The sequence below is a fragment of the Triticum dicoccoides genome, chromosome 4B (genome assembly GCF_002162155.2).
Source record: "Triticum dicoccoides isolate Atlit2015 ecotype Zavitan chromosome 4B, WEW_v2.0, whole genome shotgun sequence".
Lineage (NCBI taxonomy): Eukaryota > Viridiplantae > Streptophyta > Magnoliopsida > Poales > Poaceae > Triticum > Triticum dicoccoides.
In genome coordinates, this window is record NC_041387.1 from 237,124,273 (window position 1) to 237,130,189 (window position 5,917).

General features: G+C 42.5%; 1 long non-coding RNA gene and 1 pseudogene across 2 annotated transcripts; both read left to right on the forward strand.

Moving 5' to 3' along the window:
• The first annotated feature begins 270 nt into the window (after nt 1-270).
• On the forward strand, nt 271-1,885 carry LOC119295871 (annotated as a pseudogene).
• Nucleotides 1,886-2,013: 128 nt separating this feature from the next.
• On the forward strand, nt 2,014-4,558 carry LOC119295872. 2 transcript variants are annotated; one of them, XR_005144418.1, is made up of 4 exons: nt 2,014-2,084; nt 3,581-3,656; nt 3,941-4,028; nt 4,178-4,558. It is a non-coding gene; the product is annotated as an uncharacterized LOC119295872 (long non-coding RNA). The 2 variants fall into 2 exon arrangements; XR_005144417.1 differs by having other exon boundaries at nt 4,198-4,558.
• The last annotated feature ends 1,359 nt before the right edge of the window (nt 4,559-5,917 follow it).

Consider the following 5,917-nt stretch of genomic DNA (forward strand, 5'->3'; position numbering starts at 1 on the left):
ACTGCTAATCAGTAGCCGCGTGGGGTATAAAACCCGCGCTACTACTAAGTTGATAGTAGTAGCGAGGTGTATAGACCCGCGCTACTACTAAATGATTTTCATCATACCCTTGAAACAGTCCATAGTAGTAGCAAGGGGTATAAAACCCGCGCTACTACTAAGTAGGTAGCTATAGCGCAGGTAATACCCCACACTATTACCAACCGTGTCCACTACTGCACCATCCACCCTGGCCCAATCCACTCCCGCCCCACCACTAAAAGAACTCTCTCACATCCCTAAAAAAACTCTCTCACGAACTCCGCACGATATCCTCGGTCCACCCCACCCCTGCTCCTCTCCCCACGATCTCCTCGCCGCCGCCCCCACCAACGCCGGCCGGTTCCGGCGAGCACCGACCGCGGGCAACACCCCACCTCCCCCTCCTCCCCCTCCCTTCCCCTTCCTCCTCCATCCGTCCCTTCTCTCTCCTCCTTCCTCCTGGCGGTCGGCGATGGGCGCGGATGAGGAGGAGCACCAGTCCCCCGCGCGGAAGCGCGAGCGCAAGGAGGGGAGGAGCCCGCGGCCGCTGATGAGAAGCGCTCGCACACGACGGACGAGTCAGAGAACGCCTTGCTGCTGGGGCTCGCCAACTACGCAGATGAGGAGGAGGAGCGCGGGGCCCCGAGGGGGCACGCGAATGGCCTGCCCCGGGAGGAGGAGGAGGAAGACGATGAGGATGAGGAGGAGGATGAGAGGAGGGCTCCAGAGAGGCGGCCCAGGCAGGTCGAGCTGTGCCGGGACTGCCCCTACCTCGACATCATCAACCGACAGGTATGAAATACTTTGGTACCGGCATTTTACATGTTGATTCGGTTGCAATTTCCCTCTGTAGGATGGGGATAAGGTTGGTCTGAGCCTGCTTGCCAGTTCTATTCACCCTGCTATTGTCACTATTTTGATGTCTCCTAATCCAGCACAACCATGTCTTCATTAACCTTGAAATCGCATGCGTATACCCATAGTCTTGAGGCAGGCCACCATGTCTTCATTAACCTTCAGACTGAGAAAGTTTACTGTCTTCCTGATGGATATGAGATAAATGATCATTCGTTGTTTTTGACATTAATCTGTTGTCGCCTTTGTTGACTCCAGTAATCAGTTCTGCATTTTATTGATTGGTATGGTTTGGCAGGTTTGCAAGAGAGCGGGTTAAAATTCTGGACAAGAACAAGCAATGGTCAAGAGCTCTAGATGGCTCCAATTATTTACCTGGAATGGTATGTATCTATGAAACTCTCTAAAGGCTTGTTTTCTCTTGTTGTGCTGTCTCGTGCTGCGCTGTGGAATCCTTGCAGTTAAGGGAATATTTACCCATCCTAGCAAAAAAAGTTAGTATTTTTTGAAATAGCTGATAAAAGCACTTGTTTGAAGAAGCCATAATGATGCCAATGAAGCCCTGAGATATAGTTTGGTCACGAGCTCTCCTTTTTTGCGTTCTGATTGTACATCACTTTAGCACCCAGTCGTGCTATATGAATGCCACTCTATGATTTAAGGACTGGTTTAGATTGTCTTTATTCCCTTGATTGTAGATGGAAACCTGCAAGCATTTAGGCTCTTGTGATTTGAGAGCTAAATATTCATGCCTTTTATCATATGTTATTAATCACTTTTCTGATTAAATCTGCAGGTTGGTCTTAACAACATTAAAGAGACTGACTTTGTGAATGTCACAATACAATCACTGATGAGGATTACCCTTCGAGAAATTTCTTTCTTATACCTGAAAATTATCAGCATAGCAAATCCCCACTGGTTCATCGGTTTGTAGAACTAACTCGTAAGATTTTTCATGCTAGGAACTTCAAGGGACAAGTTAGTCCACATGAGTTCCTTCAAGCTATTATGAAGGCTAGTGAGAAGAAGTTTCAGATTGGTGTACAATCTGATCCAGTAGAGTTTATGTCATGGCTCTTGAACACACTGCATGCGAAGCTAAGAACTTCAAAGAAGAAAAATAGAAGCTAAGAACTCCAGAGAGGCGGCCCAGGCAGGCCGAGCTGCGCCGGGACTGCCCCTACCTCGACACTGTCAATCGACAGGTATTACTTTTTTTTGTTCCGGCATTTTGGCCGTCGATTGGATTGCAATTGCCTGTTGTTTGATGGGGATAAGGCTGGTCTGAGTCTGCTAGTTCTGTGCACAGCTCTAGAATTACCTGAGACGTGCTCATGGTGGTTTAAGTATTAGTCACTGATATGGTGTGACTCATCCAGCTCAACAACATGTAGAAATGTAGAGCTGGAGCTTGGCGCTTAGGCTTTAATTTTTTGCTACCTTCACGGTGAATTCTGCCAGCAAAGCCTCTTCGTTTCGAGCAGTAATGTAGCCCTGTATTGGTAAACTAGTGAGTGCTTTATCTGTGCTAGTACCTCATGATTTCATCCTTGTATATGCACAAAATAAATTATCCACCCCGCCATCGTCACTGTTTCCTAATTCAATACAACAAACCACCTATGTTTTTTGCAAAAAATAAGTGTGAAACGTTCTAGTGCTGACCCCACAAGTACCTAGCATTCTGAATGTGTCTATTTCCTTTGATCCCTAGGTTTAATCTGTAAGTTACAAAAACTTTGAATCGCTTTGTGGGTGGGTTGCTAAATATCCAACATGTAGAGATGTACAACTGAAGCTTGGTACTTACTTAGTCATTCAATTTGTTGCTACTTGGTAGTACACACACGGTGAAGTCTAGTTGATTTTTCATATGGTATAGATTGTTAGCAGCTGATGCTCTTCATTTCAAGCAGTAATGTAGTGCCGACTCAGGAAACCTCTGAAAGTCTCCCATGTTTTCTGCATTTGAAAAGATTGCAGGGCTGACTTCACAAATACCCTCCCTGCTTTACTAAAATGGGCTCTTCTCTTTTATTCCCAAAAAGAGTTTTGGTTGCAATGGAGTGGGCTAAGATTGTTGGCGATGCAGTGGTCTCTTACTAGTCACTAAGATATCATTCCATAAGCTGTAATCAATCATATCCAAAACACAAATTATTATCCCCACTTATGTCCCTATTTATTTTCTTGGACTTAAACAATGGATTGATCTCTTAGCCACCAATATATCATTCTGTAAGCTGTAAACAATAGTATCCAAATGGAATGGGACCTTTCTTTTATTTGAAACTTCCAAATCAAGGGTTTTCCTTGAAATATATTCACGGTGGTGTAAGTGATTTAGCTTTTGAACAGAAACTTTTACAAGGTTCTGGTTGCTTTGACAGTACAACATGTTCTACTGTACATTATATTTCCATATCTATATAATTTAGTTTGAGAAATTAACTTAAGGAGGTGTATCCCTTTTTATAATTCCTCTACACTACTCAATCGCTATTTGCCTCTAATTATTATAGTGACATCACTTATGGTTGCGGGGCTAAATTCTTGAGAACCTGCACTAATCATCATATTTTTCACTATCTTAATTCTTGTATGCGATGCCATGAATATATACTGTTATATATTTTGCTACATTAGTGTTGTTGCTGCTTCTGTTCAAATTATAGTATATTGATCAAATTAACCTTTTTAGGCAAGAAGAACACGGAGAAAAACAAGACATTGGTAGATGTTCTTGTTCGCTCAGACATCTCATAGGAAGGACGAAGGTACCAATTCCAGCTGATGGTCCCTCTCCACTTTGTGTTAGCTCATGCATGCTTCTTTATTGATCAATTGTTGTATGATCCATTCACAATTTTAGGATGGTGCATTCTTGATACAATTTCCCTTACTCAATCCATGCAGTCTATGGACTGAAAAAACAATTACTGCAGTTATTTTCAACTGGTTCTATGTAGTTTCCAACATATTGCTTATAGTGTCTAGTTTGGTGCTTAATTCAGCTAGAAATGCTTTTTGGGAAGACTACTAACACATATTCACTCCACAGAATAGTTAGCGAGTCTCTGAAGCCGAAGTTCAACCTCTTTGTCAAGCAGGTGTCCGCCAGCATTGGGATGGCAGAGCCGCACATTGATGTATGGATATTTTCTGGTTGCTTGCCCCGTTCTCAAACTAATAAAAAGGAAGTACATGCTAATCTTTTGTTTTGCTCATATGATATTGCTCATCTTTTGTTTTCTGTCTGATGCCTCCTGTATCTAGAGCAGAAATATTCTTAATTTAGTGTTTCTTGAACATGGCCAGGGCAATGGATAAAATCTACTCTGGATAGTTGACAGAGGGAGTACATGCTAAGTTGACTTTTTTCCTGTGGATTTGCTTATCGTGAAGATGCTTGCAAGGATGAAGAGGGAGCGGATCATTTGGAGAGATAGGATGCCACTGTTTGGTGTTTTTATGCATTTTGGTTTGCTTGTAACTATGTTTGCACTAGCTTGGAGTAAGTGACTTCAAGAAGTGTAGGTGTTTTAATTGAAGGCATGAAAAGCCATGACAATATGTATGCTCTTACAGGATATGCTCTAATGTTGCCGGTTTATTATAAATCTTGGATTAGTAATGATGTGTAATGTTGTTGGCTTATTGCAAATATGTGTTTGTTTTAGTTGGAATTGTATGCATAGAATGGAATTGGTGGATTTTATTTTTTAATTACTAATTAGTTAGTAGTAGCATGGGAAAACACCACATGTGCTGCTACTACTACTCGTTAGTAGTAGCATGGGTTTGCATCCGGGCTACTACTAACTTTTTAGTAGTAGCGTGGGAAAAAACCTGAGTCGCTACTACTATTTCATTACTAGTAGCGCGGGTTGCACCCGTGCTACTACTAAAATGTTAATAGTAACGTGGGTTTCACCCGCGCTACTACTAACTATTAGCTGTAGCGTGATACTAGTTGCGTCGGTACCCGCACTGCTAGTAGCCATTTTACCCGCGCTGCTAATAGCCTTTTTCCTAGTAGTGATAAGAGATCGAAAAAGACTCAAATAACTTTCATGGATAAAAACATAGATCTGATCATAAACTCAAAGTTCGTCGGATCCCAGCAAACACACCGCAAAAAGACATACATCATGTGGATCTCCAAGAGACCATTGTATTGATAATCAAGAGAGAGAGAGAGAGGAAGCCATCTAGCTACTAACTACGAACCCGTAGGTCTACAAATAACTACTCACTCATCATCAGAGAGGCACCAATGGACATGATGAACCCCTCTGAGATGGTGTGTAGATTGGATCTGGTGTTTCTGGACACTACGGCGGCTAGAATTGATTTTCTTCGACTCCCCTAGGGTTTCTAGAATATTGGGCTATTTATAGAGCAAAGAGGCGGTGTGGGAGGCCAACGAGGAGGGCACAACCCACCGGGGCGCGCCTGGGCCCCCAAGCGTGCCCTAGTGGGTTATGATCCCCTCAGAGCTCCCCTCAGGTGCGTTCTTGGCCCACTGGATGTCTTCTGGACCAAAAAAATCCACAAAAAGTTTCGCTGCGTTTGGACTCCGTTTGGTATTCATTTCCTGTGATGTAAAAAACATGCAGAAAACAGCAAGTGGCAATGGGCACTATGTCAATAGGTTAGTACCAAAAATGATATAAAATGACTATAAAATGATTGTAGAACATCCAAGAATGATAATTTAACAGCATGGAATAATCAAAAATTATAGATATGTTGGAGACGATATCACTTCCCTATACGAAGGGCCTTCTTTTACTTTTATGTATTTCTTTTTATGCAGGAGTCAATACTGTTCATCCTTATTCCTCTCTGTGTACTCTTTACTGGCAAGCATCATGTGGTGGGGAAAGATCCAGATATATGTATCCCATAGAATGTAGGTAATCATGAGTTATTATAGTTGACATTTCCCTTGAGGTAAATAAGTTGGGAGGCAAAACTATAAGCCATGTCTTTCTATGTGTCTGACTGAAACTTTTGCTCTATAAATATGCCTTGA